The sequence below is a fragment of the Heterocephalus glaber genome, unplaced genomic scaffold, assembly GCF_053883595.1.
Source record: "Heterocephalus glaber isolate CG9 unplaced genomic scaffold, H.glaber_assembly_v1.0 deba00001504, whole genome shotgun sequence".
NCBI lineage: Eukaryota > Metazoa > Chordata > Mammalia > Rodentia > Bathyergidae > Heterocephalus > Heterocephalus glaber.
Window position 1 is genome coordinate 34086626 of NW_028258324.1, and position 18330 is coordinate 34104955.

The 18330-nt window shown below is 42.1% G+C and overlaps 1 protein-coding gene across 9 annotated transcripts in view; it reads right to left on the bottom strand.

Moving 5' to 3' along the window:
* The window catches only part of Ccnl1 (cyclin L1), a 57602-nt gene that overhangs the window by 25625 nt on the left and 13647 nt on the right, over positions 1 to 18330 (bottom strand). For 2 of the 9 annotated variants that reach the window (XR_015440896.1, XR_015440897.1), the window contains exons 11-13: positions 13213 to 17756; positions 3725 to 8332; positions 2522 to 3204 (exon numbers count right to left, since the gene is read on the bottom strand). The gene's annotated coding sequence lies outside the window, so the exon portion shown is untranslated. Of the gene's footprint in view, positions 1 to 2521; positions 3205 to 3724; positions 8333 to 13212; positions 17757 to 18330 lie in introns of those variants that run through there. The other 7 variants (XR_015440903.1, XR_015440900.1, XR_015440902.1 and 4 more) reach the window with 7 other exon arrangements.

Below are 18330 nucleotides of genomic sequence, written 5' to 3' on the forward strand. Positions count from 1 at the left end.
ATCCTAGGCTGGGGATTTAGCTCAGTGGAGCCGTGGCTGCCTCGAAAGCACAAGATCCTGAGTTTGATTTAAAAAAATCCTGAGTTTGATGACAAAAAAAATTAGTCATCCTGGAGTCTCTGAAAATGTTCTTCCAATTTGCTTTAAACAGCACACGAAATCTTGTGTGAGAAACCCAAAGGGTAAGTCAGGAGCAAAACAGAAGATACATATCAGGAAGTAGGAAGAACATGTTCAAATGGGAAGGGGAACAGGGAGGGGGAAGAGGGAAGAGGAGGAAGGGAAAATGGATTTTAAAAATGGAGAATGGAAGGGAAACAATGGAAACAAAACTTTGTAAATGGAGAGGGGAAGTAGAGTTGAAGGGAGGGGAGGGGAATGAGAAAAAAATTGAATTAAGACATAATTATGTACAGGTACAAATTCTGTATGATTATGTGATCATTATGTATGACAAATAAAAATAAAAATACTGTAATGAAAGAAATATAGAAACAAATTTATATATATATATATATATATATATATATATATATATATATCTCCCACTCTGTAGTATTCTGTTACAAAGCACAAAATGAACTAACAATAGTGATGCAACTTGAATAAGTACTTTAGCCCTTTGAGCCTATTTTCTTATCTGGAAAATGGGCATAAATGTGCCTACCTCAGAGGCCTGAAGGGAAACTAAAAGAAATTTGCTGAGCACAAGGTCTAGTGTTTAGCACTCAGCCAAGATTCAGCAAAAATGTATTCTCTTCCTCTTCTTCATTAGCCTTTCCTCTAAGGGTCTTCAGAACCCAAGAGAGTTTTTCAGGCTTGTTGTTTTTTGAGACAGAGTCTTGCTATGTAGTTCAGACTGGTCTTGAACTAACTATGTAGCCCAGGCTGGCTTCAAACTCATAGCAATCCCCACAAAAATCCACCTGGCACAGGCTCCTGCGTGCTGGGATTACAGGAGTGTGCTACCACACCTAGTTCCCATTTGCTTTCACACACGTTTAAATATCTCAGAACTTTTTGGAGTTCTGGTTTGGTGGTTATGAATTTCTTCAGGTGTTCCTTACCATGAAAGTATCTTATTTCTCCATTAATTTTGAAAGACAATTTTGTGAAGTACATCAATCTGGGTTGAAGATTATTTTCTTTTAGGGCTTGAACAAAAGAAATTTGTTTTTTGTGGTTCTAATTTCTACAATGTTCAAGATCAAGGCACCAGTGGGTTTGGTGTCTGCTAAGGGCACATCTGTGTTTCAAAGATGGTGCCCTGGATGCTGCATCTTCCAGAGGGAGGAACTCTGTTTCTCACAAGAAGGAAGAGCAAAAGAAAGAGAACTCACTCCTACAGCCCTGCCCTCATGACCTGAACAGCTCCCATTAGCCTTACCTCTCAACTCTGGCTTTGGGGATTAAGTTTCAACTTGAGTTTTGAAGGGGAGAAAAACATTCAAACCATTGCAATTGTAAAGTGGGGAATCCTGGATTTTAGCCCAGTTTAATAGATGATCAAGCCTATTCCATTTTTCCCCATAAAAACTGCCCACAGAGAATAAGACTGTCAGTCTGTCTCCACATACTGGGTGATACAGCCCTATGGTGCAGACCACAGGCAAGGCCTCTGAGGCCACCTCTGTGTTCAAATCTCAGCCTTCTCACTCATGCAAGAGCGTGGACAAACTAACTTCAGGGGTACCTGCTTCATGACTTATACAATGAGGATAATTACTGGAAGGAACAAATTAGTTCATCCTGGCACAGGATTATAAGCATTCAACAGGTGTTAGCTGTCATTATACAATTATACCTCATTATTATTTAATTGCAGGATAGAAAATGATGCCTTCTTGTCCAGACGGTGTTTTGTTTTTTTTAAATCACCTATCATGTGGAAATTATCCATTTGGAATAGTAGACATGATAGTGGGGAAATCTTTGGAATCACTCAGAGAGTTATAAAAAATATTGATGTCTGTGTCCCACCCCTAGGGATTCTGATTCACTTCATCCACAGAGTGCCCTGGGCATGGATGAAAAGTGAGTTGTTGGAAGGTGTTAAATGATCCTAGTGGTTCTCAAAGTGTGTCCCTAGACCTACAACCTTGTGTTACCATGAAACTTGCCTGTCAGCCCACCTAAACCTACTGAAACAGTAATCATAGTCCAGCAAGAAAGACCCTTTAGGTGCTCTGCTGTCCATGAGAGTCTGAGGATGTAGTTCAGACTGGTCTTGAACTCCTCACTATGTAGCCCAGGCTGGCCTCAAACTCACAGCAATCACCATAAATTAGGAACCAAAGCTTTCTGTTTCTGCTCTCCAATCATCGTGGAGCAAGTCATATCATCTCTGGGCCTCATCAGCATCTGACTATACTTCCTCCAAAGCCCCTTCTAGAACTAATTTGAGGTTATCAAACAAGACAAATCATCCTAAGTCCTTTCCAATTCTGGAGGGCAGTTGTTTTCTCTGAGTTTCATTGCACCGGGGCTGGTTCAGCTGGGGAAAGCCATGGCTTGCACTCACCATGGCTGCCCTCTTAGGAAGGTGCTGAATCCACAGCCTCAGGAATGTCCAGGCAATCTGCCAGGGGCTCCTTTCCTCCCTGTCCAATCCTGTGGAGGTCAGGGGTGGGACTGTGGCAACCAGAAACTGAACTATGCCTCCTGCTCCAAAACCACATGACAGGTCTGTCATTCCTCCCCCGTCTGGGCCTGCCTAGCGGAGACCAGCACTGGGTCACGCTGTGTGCATGGGAAGGATTCCTGCCTACTCAGTTCTGAGGACAAAACTGCCAGGGGGTGGATGTCACCTCTGCCCCTGGAGCAGGGTCAGGAACACCCAGGGGCCCCACCAACCCATTGTAATCACCCAGGCCTCTGGGTGAGGCACCTCCCCCTGTCTCGGGCCTGGTCCACTGGGCCAAGGACTGCTTATTCCTGGAACTTTTTTGGCTCCTTCTGACAAACCACCCCAGGTTGCCTCTTGCAACATCCATTTCAGAGTCCCTGGAAAAATGTACAATCTTTTATTTCTTGTTCAGAAGGAAATTCTTATCTTTTACATGAGTGTACGCAGCCCCTTTACCTTTTCAGAAGGAATTTGAATGCAAGTACTGTGTTGTCAACTGGCCTCACATACTCTCTGGGCCGGGCTCGGACTTCGCCTTCCTGAGAGGGGCTCCTTTCTCCTGGGTGTGTGCTCAGCTGCTGGAGAAAGAAAGGCCTATTGTTTCCCATGTGCCTGCCCACTCTGCCTGACTGCACGCTGGGTGTTCCTCCCAGGAGGTGGAAACTGCCTCCCTGAGAGTGGATTATTTTATGCCTGGTGTTTTGTTTGGTTTTGTGTCTGGACTTTCCTGCTTTGCTATACTTCCTTGCTCAAGCACTCAGAGCCCGTGCAGCTTTTATTTCCCTGTATACACTCTGTACAGTGAATTTGCCTTTTGCATGCCTTTGAGTGACTGCTCTGCTCCCAAGGGAGGGCTGAGACTGTCTCCTACCCATAAGGCTTATGCGTGTGGCTGGGGAGAGAGTGAACAAAGGCGTGCTTGGTCCCGAGGGAGGCTTGGAATGCAGCGTTTCTTTTCCTTCTGCCTGAATGTGGACGGTGGAGCTGTGCTTTGAGGCCCACAGGGCTGCTCTTCCCCAGCAATGGTTCAGGGGTTGGATGTGGTAGGGGGTGAGCTGGTCTGGCCTTGAGATCCCAGTCCCTCAGAACTCAGATTACCTAGTGGGTCCGAGGCACTGAGGGAGGAGTGTAGCAGGAGAAGTCAGGAGATTCTAGGGGGCTCCACCTCTGCCACTTTGTGGCCCTGTATGACAGACAGTCCCAGGGTAAGTAAGCTCCCTACCCAGGCCCTTGACGACCAGTCCTGCCCCACCCACCAGCTTTCTGGGTACTGACGTGAGAAGCAAACACAGCACTCTCTTAGGAAACACTGTGAGAAGCAAAAGCCTTTTGTGAGTCAGAGGTGGAGTTGCTGTCTTTCCACCCTCCCTTTGCCCCACCTCCCATGTGCCTACAGTGACCTCATGCTGCCCTCTCGTGACCAAACTGTTCCTCATAAGTCCTTTCTATGAGCATCATAGGAAAATTTAAATTCATAATAATAACAATGAATACATAGTAATTCACCCTGCCTAGATTCATTTTTACACTTGTGCAGTCATAAAATACAATGTTTTCTTTTTTTTGAGACAAGATCTCACTCTGTAGTCCAGGATGACCTTGAACTCACAATATTCCTGCCTTAGCCTCCTGAGTGCTGAGATTATAGTTATACACTACTATGCCCAGCTTATGTTCAATATCTTTTGATGGGGGAAATGGTCCACAACAGTAAAGGTGCATAGTGCAGACCTAAAGTGGAGGCAGGTCAGAGCACATCCTTCCCCAGCCTGCCCGGATGCTGGCTGCTCCTCTAGGCTCTGTGTGGGGCCCGCAGTGGTCCTTTGCTACAACTCCCTCAGAAGAGCCCACATTTCCCCAAGATAATGAGGTCAGGATGAAGAAACAGGGAAGAAATCAAAGCATGTGATTACTCTTCCTCAGCCTTTAAGACTTTTTCAAATCCCTCAGTGTCACAAAACACTTTGTTTAAAAAGCAATCTATTCTTTTTTTTTTGGTACTGGGGATCGAACCCAGGATCTTGTGCTTGCAAGGCAGGCAGTGGAACCACTGAGCTAAATCCCTGGCCCTAGCAACCTATTCTTTACTGATACTGAGACAGCATGACCTGTGACTGCTGTGCTCCCTCTCAATGAGGCGGTGCCTCAGATGTGATCTCACTGACTGCTCACCACAGCCCTGAGGTGGGACCATCCAGATGTTCACATGAGGAACTTGAGGCCCAACAGGTCACATGCTGGGGAGACAGGAACAGCAGCTTGAACTCAGGTATCCCTACTCCCAACCCTTCACTCTCTTTGCTACATTGGGTGGCCCCTAGCCCACAGGATGAGAACAGTTTGCAGGGTGGGGAAGAAACGCTGCAAAAAAATTAAAAAGCCTTTACCCTCCATACCTGTGGAATAAAGAATCAGTCACAGTCATCCGGGAGTCATGATGAATAATTGGCTAAACACTCATGCCTTTTGACCTGGAAAGAGCTTTCCTTTTCCCTTCTCTCCTGGAAGATTCTTTCAGCCTTTGTCTCTTTGATCACTGAAACCCATCTTTGGAGGAGCTTCCTTTTAGACTTTGGTTCCGGGCCTTGGAACTGGGATGGCAGCTGCCCTCCATACCCTTTAGCCCTGTACCCTCTTCTCTCCTAGGCAGGTAGGATAATGGGCTTCTAGAGACTCATGGCAGAATGAAGAAGTTTGTTAGCTTGGTGCCAAGTATTGTCTGGCTGTGATGAAACCAGTGGGCACAACACTGAAAAGCTTGAAAGGGCCTGATGGGGAGAGGCAGGTGGACAGGCCCAGAGGCTAAGGGCCCTGGAGGGAGCTGGACAAGATGCTGATTCTGGGATGGAGTCTCCTGAGAAGGGGTCCAATATTCATGGCTCAAGGAAGGGAGACACAGGCTCACATCTTTACCAATGTGAGGTATGAAGTACATACCTCAGAAAGCCTTGTTCTAGATTGTCCTTTTATGGGGTAGCACTACATGAAACCACACTTGCATTCTTGTGGGGTCTAGAAAAACTCACAAATCAAAAACATCTCCTGTGGGCCAGGCCCTGGCCTTTGAACATATGTCATCTCATTATCTTTAGGAAAACTTTGGGAGGTAAGGATTATTTGCCCTGTTTTACATATTTGTAAATCGAGGTTCAGAGAGCTTAAGAGACTTGCCTAAGATCATAAATGAGGATAGTATTGATTTGGGCTATGATGTGAGTTCCAGAAAATGTTCCTCCCTGGAAGCATTATGCCTGACCAAGAACACCTTGGGACAGTTTCCTGCTTTGGGTCCAAAGGGAGTCCCTTGTAGCATGTTAGGTAAGAGCATGTGACCTTTCCATTGACTGGATTTACAAATTGAGTGATCAGATAACTTAGCTCTGTATAGGTATGACTATACCCAGAATTTTCCTATGTCCCAGTTTCCTGTCCTCTTCCTTGCATACAAAGGCCAAGTCTCAATGGTGTCAACCTTTGTGGCCTCCTTTGTCTGTCTGGCACAGATGTCTGGGCAGCTGTGGGGGAACTGACGAACATCAGACTAGAGGGAACATGGCATTTGAAGCCAGGAAGATGTGGGTTTAAATTCCACCTCCTGTTTTCATACAGTTCTACCCAGACTGTAGGAGGGGGACAGGTACAAGGAGAGGTGGAGAGGAAGTCAGTGTTGGCCATGTGGTCTCAACTTGGCTTGGAGGAGGCAGGTTCCAGGTCCATTGTCCTATGCCACCAGCCCTCTCCAAAATAGTTGGGGGCCCACTGTTAGTTGTTGGCAAACCTCAGTTCAGAGGTCCAAAGACAACTCAGATAATTCCCCAAATTCTCTTCTGCACACTGGTCAAAAATTCTCTTAAGTTTCTGGCCACACACTGAATATAACCATCCCCAAGAGGGGACAGTACTTTACAACATTAGATGAAAGGAGGCTCGAAGAATTCAGACTCTACACATGGGTGCTGAGGCTCTGTTCTCTTGTCCCTAATATGTAGTAGCCAATAATATGATAATAATCTAACTCTTCTGTAGAGCTGTTCTACACAGTTTACATGTTAACTCATTTAATGTTCATAGTAGCTCGCTTCCCATTTTCTGGCATAGTGGGCACATCCATGGTCACAGAAATGAGAAGCAAAGCTGGACCTTGAAGTCAGGCATCAGCATCCTGCCTTTAACTTCCATGTCTTTCTGGCACTTATCAGAATAATGAGGGCTTCTTTGTAGGGGGGAGGGCAGGATTAAATGAGATCATGCTCCTAAACTTCCAGCACAGAGCAAGGATTTAATCAATGCTCATTTCCTTCCCCAGCCTTTTCCATTTGTGAGGGAATAGCTATGCCTACATATCAGCAAAGATCTGTCTCACACATATAAGTTCTCAGTCAATACCTGAGGAATGAAGGAAAGGAAGCTGTTGCTAAGGAGAGTGACAGGAGACGAGGAGAGCACTAGCACAAGAGGTGTGCATGGGAGACCAAGGTCAGAGGGCCAAAGCTTGCCCTGAATACTGTGGCGCACACCACACTCTTGGTAGCTCTGAGTCCATGAAATGGGTCTCAACTCCTAGCCATCCACATATCATGGTGGGAGCCTCAGAGTTCACCCAAAGGCCTGAGGGCCCAAATGAAGACTGCTCAGCCAGGTACGTGTGTGTCACTAGGCACCGTGTAAGAGTGGGAAGAAGGCACTATCCCAACAGCCCCTCTACTGCTGAGCAAGGTTTGAACCACTCGTCATCGGTGGTGCCAGTGCTGCAGGGGTGAGGGGTGGGGGAGGAAACAGGGCTGTTCTGTCCCAGGCCTAAGATAGCCCAGGCCCACACTGAAGCAGTGGCCATCCCACCCCTGCCTTGGCCTGAGACAAGCACTGGCAAATGGAAAGTGTTTCTTGGATCCCAGGAAGAAGTCTCTGTGGAGCTACACATAGCCCAGGTCCCTGATGGAAAGTCTCCAAGCTACACTTGAGCCAGAACCCAGCTCTTCCAACACAGGCTCCATGGGTAATGGTGACTGAGGTGCATTCATTTCTGTTTATCAAGATTACATGGGCTCAGGCCAGGTGCACCTGGGCCAAAACAAGCAGACCTTGATCAGGCAACACACGAGTACATTTGTTTCACCGTGTTCTCTGTGAAGGTCCCTTGGCTCATCTTGGTTGGGATGGTTTAGGATGACTGAGATGAACTGCCATGCCCTGTTCCAACTTTAACTATTTCTGTTTATAGGCAAAGCCTTCATATCCAGTACAAAGTGAAATGAGGACATTTTTTTCCACAAAGTGGAAATGCTGAATCTCAAATGCTTGGATGTTTTGGGAGTGGTTGTTTAAAAATCCTCCCCACTGCTTTGGTTTCCTCTGCTCTTTGTAAGTACAGTCACAGCCCCAGACTCCAGGAGAGATTAATCCGGTGTCCTTGTTCTACTTTGTTCCATGTGACCAGCTGAACTGGGCCTTTCTTGTTAAAGATTTGCAAAGGATAGTCAAGACCCTGCTTCAATCACTGGCATTTCAAAGGGGTTCTTGAAATGACAAAATGGTTCCTTTGCACTGTTGACATTTTCATCATCAATGAATATTTATGAAGTGCCCCCAACTGCGGTTGCTTGCCAATTCTGAACCAAGATAAGAGGGAAGGTTCTTTATTCTATTGCAGAGGGAGATTTAGTCAATAAACTGCATTTCTTTTAACTTCTGAAAGCCTTCCTTTTCCTGGAAAAAAAAAGGAGTGATTTTTGTTTTTCCAAATGAGAAAATAAAACTTTCACTAATGCATGGTTATTTCTTCAATGACTTTGGTTTCCAAAAGCACTTGTTTTCTGAAACCCTCAAATTATCTTATTTCTTTGCACTAAAAATACTTAAGAGTCAGTTGAACATTCGTGGAACTCATGACTTGTGGCAACTGGTGAATTCAACAGATGGTTTCATTTTTTCTGACCCATTTTCTGCCCTTTGCTCTGCTCCACCCAAGAACAAATCATTCAGATACTGTATTGCTAGTGACTCACAAGGGGAACTCCATCGCCGACTGCAATGGTCTTTGGTCTTATACTGACCCCTTGTGGTGAGGAGAGCAACAGGCTGTCTTCCTTGTTCAGCAGCTCTTACCTTTGATGGGCACAGGGCTGCTGGGCTGATCTTAAGGAGCCCTGGTAGGAAAAGCTTGGTGAGGTCCTAGATGGTCCTGCACTCCCTGCTAAGTGCCATGTTATGTACTCTCCAGCATGAAGTGGCTCTAGGCTGTGAATGTGACTTTTGCTTCCTGTTTGGGACACAGTAAACCAGATTGCCTCAACAAAGAAAGTAATTTTTTAGGAGTTTGATGCTTAGAAACGTATATTCACTATTTCAGGCCTTTGCAGACATTTTTAGCCACAGTGAGACTTGCTTAGTGAAGGGTTAAGTTTCTTTCATTTCAGGATTCTCAGAATCTGGCCAATTGTCGGACACATAGTAAATACACCATAAGAACTTGTAAACTGATTTCAATTAATCTCTATCCTCAACAGATATTTAATGAACATGGAACTGTTTGCAGCCCTGGTAAAGGGATATGAAGAGGTACAAAGAGATCTGACTGGAGTCTAGTTAGACAACCAGGCCAGGCACAAGAAATGACACTGTCAAATAGAGCTATGTGTTTTAATTGTGCAAAAAATAACACAGGCAGTAAGAGACATTAGCTTTAAAGAAAAAGAAACCCACTTATGACATGACATCAGGGGCAGCTTTACTGAATGCTGGGAAATAAACTGTGCCTTTAAGAAAATGACGGAAGTAAAAATGTATCAATACCTCCTACCCTGTGCTAGTGTCTCTAAGTACACTACTAATTCTCATCGTTACAAAAGGGAAATATTATAGCCAACCCACAGATTAGGAAACTCCGGCTCAGAAGAGTTAAGCAATTGTGCCTAAGGCCGCACAACCACTGAGGAGGAGGAACAGACTTGTAATGCAGGCCAGTCTAACTTTAGAGCCCACACCCTTTCTTCATCAGGGTACCTTGGGGCTCAATGTAAAGCAGCTTCCTAAATAAGTCGATACTGCTTCTAGAAAGCAATGGCCACACAGAGAAAAGCTACTGGCCTCAGTTGCTCTAAGCCCAGGACTGCATGGATGGTAGGCAGAACTACACGGCCAACAGGGTTGATCTTTGGACTGGCCACAGAAGGCAGATTGGGCTAAGGTGTGGGCATCTGCGTCACTCTGCCCAGGAACACACAACTGGTAAGCAGCACCCACTGCCAAGCTGTAAAAGACCTCTGCTGATTTCAAATCTTTCCATGAGGATGCTTTATAAAGAGGCCTGAGCCCAGGCTCGGATACGAAAGATTAGACTGAAATGGGACTCTAGTGAAGCCATACAGGCTGCTACATAGTATAGTGGCTTAGTGTACGAACTCTGGAACACGCTAGGTTTACATCCTGGTTCAACCACTTACTAGCTGTGTGAAATCATAACCTCATGGATTTCTCTCCTACCATAGAATTTTTTTTTTTTTTTTTTTGGTACCAGGGATCAAACTCAGGACCTTGAGCTTTTGAGGCAGGCAGCAGAAGCACTGAGCTAACTCCCCGGCCCATCATAGAATTTTTGAAAGATGTTAAATGAGTTAGTACATGTGAAATAGAATAGCATCTGGCATATTGCTTATGTAAATAAGGGTTGATATTTTATTTTATTTTTTTTAAATAGGGTCTCATTACTATGTAGGCCAGGCTGGCCTTAAATTTTTGATTCTCCTGCCTCAGTCTCCCAAGTGCTGGGATTATAGTCATGTGCCACTATGCCCAGTTGTTATCTTTATTCTGCTAGATTTTAGCAAAAGTGTGTATCTTTAGAGTTATCAAGTGTTCAAGTCAGGACTAAGGGACTTAATATGGCTTAAGTAGTTATATCTAAAGGCACTGGTGTGACTTTGGAAATAGACGCATTCCTGTGGAAACTTGGAGAGATGGTCCATTCCATACAGCCAAACGGTGACATCTAGTGGCACAAGTACTGTGCTTTTTATTGACTTGTACCCAAACCAAAGGGCACTGCAGGGAAAGAACAGAGTGGAGTACAGGAACTGATTGTGTGTGGGAAAGGTTGTCCTAGACAAAAAGGATAGTTGTTCTGGAAAGAGCAGCCATGAGAAGCCCTACACATTGGCAGTGGAGTTATCTTGACCTTTAAAGTCACTTCATCCCCGCTAGTCAATGTTCCCAGGGGCTTCTGGTTATACCCACACATCTAGAAAAAGCACAGATGGTACGAATCTTTTAAAGTTAAACATGTCTTTAAAATGTTCATCATAAAGGAAACAGGAACCATTCTAAAGGGAATAAAATATCTGGAATAATTTGAGCAACAAGATAGTAATAAATTATAACTTTAAGGAATGAGTTCATACTGATTAAATGTAGAAACAAACGGAATAAAAGAGGGAGCTGGATAAACTCTTACACTGAGATTGCAACCAATAAATGCAGAGGGAATGCTGCAATTAAATATTTCAATAATTGTTTCAGACAAAAGACATCAATGGATGTTAAAATTGATAGGTAGAAGTAGGATTTTAAGATGTGCATATGATTTTAAAGTATCTCCTCATAAAAATACTTGTTAATTACAAGGGAAAAATAGTAGCATTTTCATATGAATACTGTCAGCACCTTAGCCAGTGACTGAAGTAAACATCATTAGTTAATAGGACAAATTGACATCATGGCCTTCCTAATATTATGCACTGGTAAAGAAACTACCTTCTTCTGTTGTGTTCCTTCGAAAACCACAAAACTCAAATCTAAACACAAGAAAACACTGCACAAACCCAAATTAAGGGACATTTTACGAAATCATTGCTTTAGTCCTCAAAAATACCAAGATATTGGCCTGGGGATTTAGCTCAGTGGTTCTGCTGCCTGCCTCACAAGTGCAAGGTCCTGAGTTTGATCCCTGGTACCAAAAAAAATTTTTGTTAAATAAAAAACACCAAGATATTGAGGTGACAGATAAGCCATTTACTCTGATCTGATCATTGCACATTGCAAACAGGCACTGAAATGTCACACTGACCCCCATAAATATGTACAATCACTATTTGTCAATTAAAAATAAAACTCTATAGCCAGATATGGTTGTCCTTGTCTGTGATCCCAGCTACTCCAAACACCAAGGACAGAGAAATGCAAGTTTGAGGCCATCCAGGGAGACTTAGTGAGTTGGCAAGATGACCCTGTCTCCAAATAAAAAAACAGAAAAAGAAATGGGGATGTAGCTCAGTGTGGAAGCTGTGGGTTCCATTCCAGTACTACAACAACAACGATAATGAAAATAATAACAACAACAATAATAATAATAGGCTGGGGATGGAGCTCAGTTCTCCCTGGGTTAAAAATTTATTTTTAAAATTTAAGATGCCAAAGTCATGAAAGCAAAGTCAGACTGAGGGTTAGTCCAGATGAAAGGAGACTAAAGAGAGACGATGAATACAGACAATGTATGATTCCAAGTTGGACCCTGGACCAGAAAATGGGGTACTGGCAGAAAAATTGGCAATAGCTGAATAAAGTCAATAGACTGCAGTATTGGTCCACATCTTAGTATCTGGATCCTGATAATTACATGGTGTATATGAAGAAAATGTCCTTGTTTTTAAGGAATAACACTGAAGTGCTTATAGACAAAGGGACATCATGAAGCAGTTCACGAACAACAAAATAAATAATAAAGATATTACATACAGTGAAAACTTAAGCGTGGTAAAATGTTAATATTTGGAGAATCTGGTTGAAGGACATACAGGTCTTTGGTATTTTCGGCTTTTTGTTAAGTCTAAAATAATTTTTAAATTAAATGCTCACTTCCCTTCCTTTGAACATTAGTACCACAGTGGGCTCCAAACTCATGTCCACCTAGAACCTGAATGTGACCTTATTTGGATGTAGCATCTACAGATACAGTCAGTACAAGATCCTATTGGATTAGGCTAGACCAGTGATGGCAAACTGAGGGCCAAACTCCAACCCAAAACCCACTTATTAGCACAAAGTGCCAACACTGCAATTAAACCCAAATACAGTACTGAGGTCTTAGTTTAGAAAAAACTCTACCGTTAGTTAACATTTTTTGTCTTAAAAGAAAAACACGGTAACACTTGTGCCATAGGTTCATCACCACTGTGCCAGACCCTGAAATCCTTACAAGACCATGTGAAGATGGGCAAAAATGGATGATGTAGCTACAAGTCAAAGAACATCATGATTTCCAGAAACCACCACAATAAGTTAAGGAGCTTTCAGAAAGAGCATCGTTTTGCTATCACCTTGATTTCAGACTTCCAAGACTCCAGAGCTGTCAGAGAATATTTGTTGCTTTATGCTACTAAGTTTGTGGTAGTTTGCTAGGCAGCAGCCACAGAAAACTAATATAACCTCCTACCTGCTTAAAACAGTAACACCTTCAGCTGGTATCCAAACCTCTAATGATGTTAGTAATTCTGGTAAAATTCAATGAACCTCACACCTAACACTGTAGAGTGCATTATACACATTTCCTTTAATTCTCATAATACCTGAATATAGTAGGTTCAATTGCTAACCTTTAGAATGACTAAGTGTAAAGATTACACAGATGGGCCGGGGATTTAGCTCAGTGATTCCGTCGCCTGCTTCTCAAGCATAAGGTCCCGAGTTCGATCCCCAGTACCAAAAAAAAAAAAAAGAAAAGAAAAGATTACACAGCTAGTAAGTACTGACTTAAGCACTGTACCCAGGAAATGACTCCATAATCCATACTGTTTCCACTCCAATATTCTAGTTCCCATACAAGCTTCACTGCTGAACTAAACAGGCATTTACTTTCTGGCTGCTAGTTCATTTAAAACAAAACATACCAAGCAAAAATACATGTGCAGGCCAAGGTTTGGCCCAGGTCCCATCAGTCTGATATCACCAGCTGCTAAGGCTGTGAGCTCCAAGAACCTATGGTTACCTTTAGAAAAGGAACATACACATTTGGAAAGGCAGCTGGATAAAGAATAAATGCTTAAGTTTGAAAGACAAGAGAGCATGAATGAATGACAACAGAGTTTAAGTGTCACAGAATCAGTGGTATGTAAATTCATTCACCTTCCTTCCATGTCATAGATGGTTCATGTCAAACTGTGGCTTCCAGTCTCCCAAAATGCAGGTATACAGGGGTTCAAGGCCCACACAATGACGCCACTCCCGATTTTCACAAGGGGGGAAGTGGTTTTCCTTATCAAACTGTGTGCATTCTCTGTCTCCAGCTAAACTAAGCCCTGTAGTATGCTATGCTTTAAAATTAATTTTTAAAAATCTGGTATTTAGCTCAGTGGTGCCACCGCCTGCCTTGCAAGCGCAAGGTCCTGAATTCAATCCCTGGTGCCAAAATTTTTAAAAATCTGGTATTTTTTAAAAAAACTTTACTGCCTGACGTGGTAGTACACACCCGTGACCCTAGCACTATAGGAGGCTGGGGCAGGAGGATTACAAGTTTGAGGCCTGGACAATTTAGCAAGACCTTGTCTCAGAAAAAAAAGAGCTGGGGATGTAGTTTTGTGTGCCTGTGTAGCATGCATAAGGCCCCAGGTACCATTTTTAGGCCAAATAAATATTATGAAATTACTTTGCTTTTGGAAACTTTCAGAAAATCTTAATGTTTAAATTAAGAAAGATTTTTTGATAATATAGAAAGGTATTAAAGCAAAACTTAGGACTTCAGTGAAGAGAGACAGATTGAATATCCCTTACTGAAATGGTTGGAACCAGAAGACTTTCAGTATTTCTAGATTCTGGAATATGTACATATACACAATGAAACATCTTTGGATTGGGACCCAAGTCTAAACATGAAATTCATTTGTATTTCATGTACATTATACACAAAGCCTGCAATTTTATATATTTTTAGTAATTTTGTGTGTGTGACATTTGTGTACATTGAACCATCAGACTTGCAATATTACATCAGTCCTCAAAAAGTTGGGAGATTTTTAAATCGTTTCAAATTTTAGACTAGGGGTTCTCAACCTACAGACATTTTATGTTCAGTTTTAAAATGGAAAAGTAGTTAAGAATGTTACTGGTCTTTTAGAGCTAAGATAAAAATTACAAAAGATGATTAATATTCCATAACAAGAAAGGACTTCTATGACAAACTGGAATTATTAGGACAAGTTGTTTACATTAAGTTGATTTAATGGCTGCAGTGGGGAAATGGAGGAGGTAAGACAGAAGAGACACACACACACACAGGAAACATACACCAAGGCTGTTGAGATGTAAGCACCAATAAATTAAGAATTGGGGATTCAAGGCAGGAGGATACTGCACATTCAAGGCCAGTCTGGGCTATATAGTATAAGTTCAAGCCCAGCCTAAACTACACAGTGAGACTCTGCCTCAAAATAAATAAATAAAAAAAATAAATTTTTAAAAAAGAATCAGGAATTCAAAGTTGGGTGTGGTGGCACACAGCTATAATCCCAGCTATTTGAGAGCTGAGGCAGGAAGATTTCAAATTTGAAGTCATCCTGGGCAACTCAGTGAGACTATGTCTCAAAAATGGATGAGGATGTAGCTCAGTGGTGGGGTGCTTATCTACCTAGTATGAACAACATCCTGGGTTAAATCCTGAGTACAACAACAAAAAAATTAGAATTGGGAACTCAGTGTAATACCATGTCAATGAGGCAAAAACCTAGTGCTATTTCTACAATCACACACAGCCTATGACTCTTTACAGACTTCTGAATTTCAGACCAATTTTTTAAAGAGGTGGGCCCCACATAGGTATGTAGCTTAGATTTTAATAGAGGACTTGCCTAACATGCGAGAGGACTTGGGTTCAATTTCTAACACCAAGGGGGAAAAAATCAAGGGTCTTCAAACCTGAATCTGAACAAGCCTCAAAAGTTGTCAGTTTATAAGAAAAACAGTACAGAAAAATGTTATACCATAAGGTTACAATGTAAACCTAGAATATGGAAAATTCCTTTGGATCTGACCCAGTTTCTTCAAATAAATTATACATAAAAAATATGGAGAAATCTTTGATTAAAGCCAGCACAGCAAGTATGAACCTAATTTGAATAAACCAATTATAAAAACAAAGGATTAGAAATAGGTAAACCTAGATACCTAGTATTAAGGCATTATTGACTGTGTAACAGAAATACTGTGGTTATGTTTTAAGAGTCCGCACATTTTGGATTGAAATAATGAGGAATGAAATCATCTGTCTGCAATTTTCTTCCAAATAAAAGTGAGTAGTGATAAACTCATAGGTTATAAAGAAGGCCGGCTGACCGTGAATTAATGGATTCATTACTTTTGATTTTGTTTGATACATCCTAGATTATTACGTTTGAAAATGTAGGGTTTTATTATTGCTTGTGGTCCTGGGCATGGAACCCCAGGGCCTTGTGCATGCCAGACAAGCCCTCTACCACTGGGCTATATCAGCCTGAATACTGTTAAGTAAATGTTTCAAAATAGAGATAGAACCCAGGCATGGTAGTGCACACCCCTAACCCCAGCATTTAGGAGATTGAGGCTGCAAGATCACTGCACAGATGGAGACACAGTCTCAAAAAACAAAAGGATGTTGGAAAATGGGAAGTGTTCAAAAGGGAAGGGGAACAAGGGAGGAGATTGGAAGGAGAAAGGGACAAGACAAAAACTCAAACTAGAAAGAAAAAATGGAAATAAAGCTTTTGTACACAGGGAAGGGAGGGGGCTTTGAGGGGAGATGGGATAAACTAAAAATTAACAAAATAACCCCCAAAGCAAACAAGTAGAATAGCATAAGGCTGTGAATCTCTTGACAAGACCCTAGAAAACTGACTAAGCAACAACAAAAATTAGAACCCTGAAAGACATAATTGTCTAGACTGCAAAACCACCTCTTAAACATCTTTGTTTTGGTACCAAGGATCGAACTTGGGTCCTTCCACTTGCGCAGCAGGCGACGAAACCACTGAGCTTAATCCCCAGCCCTTAAACATCTTTTAACATACAAATCTCATCCTACATGCAGGTCTACCCTCCACAACTTCCCTTCTTCAAAAACAACTCTCACCCAGTTCTGTAAGCAAGGATAAGGCACATAACAATTTAGACATTAAGCATCCACGATTATTTTGCTAACAGGGACTCAGGTGACTTATGCCTTCCTTCATAGCCTGTCTTCTAAAATAAAGTTTAATTTCTAGAAGCAATTTAAGTTCGTCAGAAGTATCAATTTGTAGCTCAGATATATCTAAAACCATGTTCAGTACAAAAATCATTTTCTAAAACACATGTATATGTTCATGTATGAATGTTAAAGTAACACAGAAATAAGTCCTAATGAATTATCTACCCTCTTTCAAGTTAACAGGAGTTACAAACTCAAGCTAGGTCAGTTTTTTGACAAAAGGTCTCACCAATTCTCTAAATTGCCCAGGCTAGTCTCAAACTTAAGATCCTCCTGCCTCAGCTTTCCAGAGTGGAAAGATCATAGGCATGCACATTAGTTTTTAGTTAGAAATGTAACTGATTTAAGTAGCACACCAGACACTCCTATCTAAATGAGTCTTAACTCCTTCAAAGAAATTGCTTTGTAGAGATACACCTTTCTCCAGACCCACTGCCTGCCACAGGTGAAAATTTCATAAGTCATCTTTGGAATCCTCTGCAGCTTTCTTTTTTTTTTTGGTACTGGGGATCAATCTCAGGTCCTTGTGCTTGCGAGGCAGGTGTGGTGCCACTGAGCTAAATCCCAGGCTCTGCAGCTTTCATTTCTTAAGCAACTTTATGGCAATAAATTCTGTGGATATGTTTGATATTTTGAAACACCAAATCATTTGGAGCCAAGTCTAATGGATAAGGTAAATAATCAAAGTGGGCAAAAAAACCCCCAGAAAATTTAATCTTACTATAATCAAAAATTTTTAAATACCTAAATTTATCTCCAGTATGCCGGGGGAAACACCTTTGCATGTAACCTGAGAGAGGCTCACTTGGGTATGAGCCCTGGTTTTTTCATTTCTTCCTGCAGGTTTTCCTGCATCACCCATGCGGGCTCAGGGACCTCACTTGATTATTGAACTCTTGCAGCCCAGATAAAATCACTGAGTATCTAAATCATACAAAAAAATGTTGAAAGATCAATGATTAGGTCTTACTTGCAGTCACGCTGACAATTTTAGTTTAACAGAGCAGTTTATTTTAGAAATAGTAATGTAAGCCTAACAAATTACCTTCTGGTACCATTCAAGTGCAAATTGTCTTTAAAGTTTTAGTTCAAGGTCAATTTTTAACTTTTTTTTTGATACCGGGGATCAAACTCGGGTCCTTGCGCAGCAGGCAGTGAAACCACTGAGCTAAATCCCCGGCCTTCAAGGTTAATTTTTAATAGTACATTAGTGGACCACTCTCACTTGCTTTTCCCCATGTGTAGTGAAGGCTGTTAATAGCTCAAAATACAGACAAGACTTTTTTTGGAGTATTGGGAATTGAAAACAATACTTGGCCCATGCTAGGCAAGTCCTCTATCACTAAGCTACTTCCTGGGCCTTTTTACTGAGACAGGGTCTCAACTAAACTTCCTAAGCTTTAAACTCTCCTGCCTCAGCTTGGATTACTTGTAACTAACTTGGATTACTTGTACCTAACTAAGAATTACTTTAATAACTCCAAACTACAACAGAGGA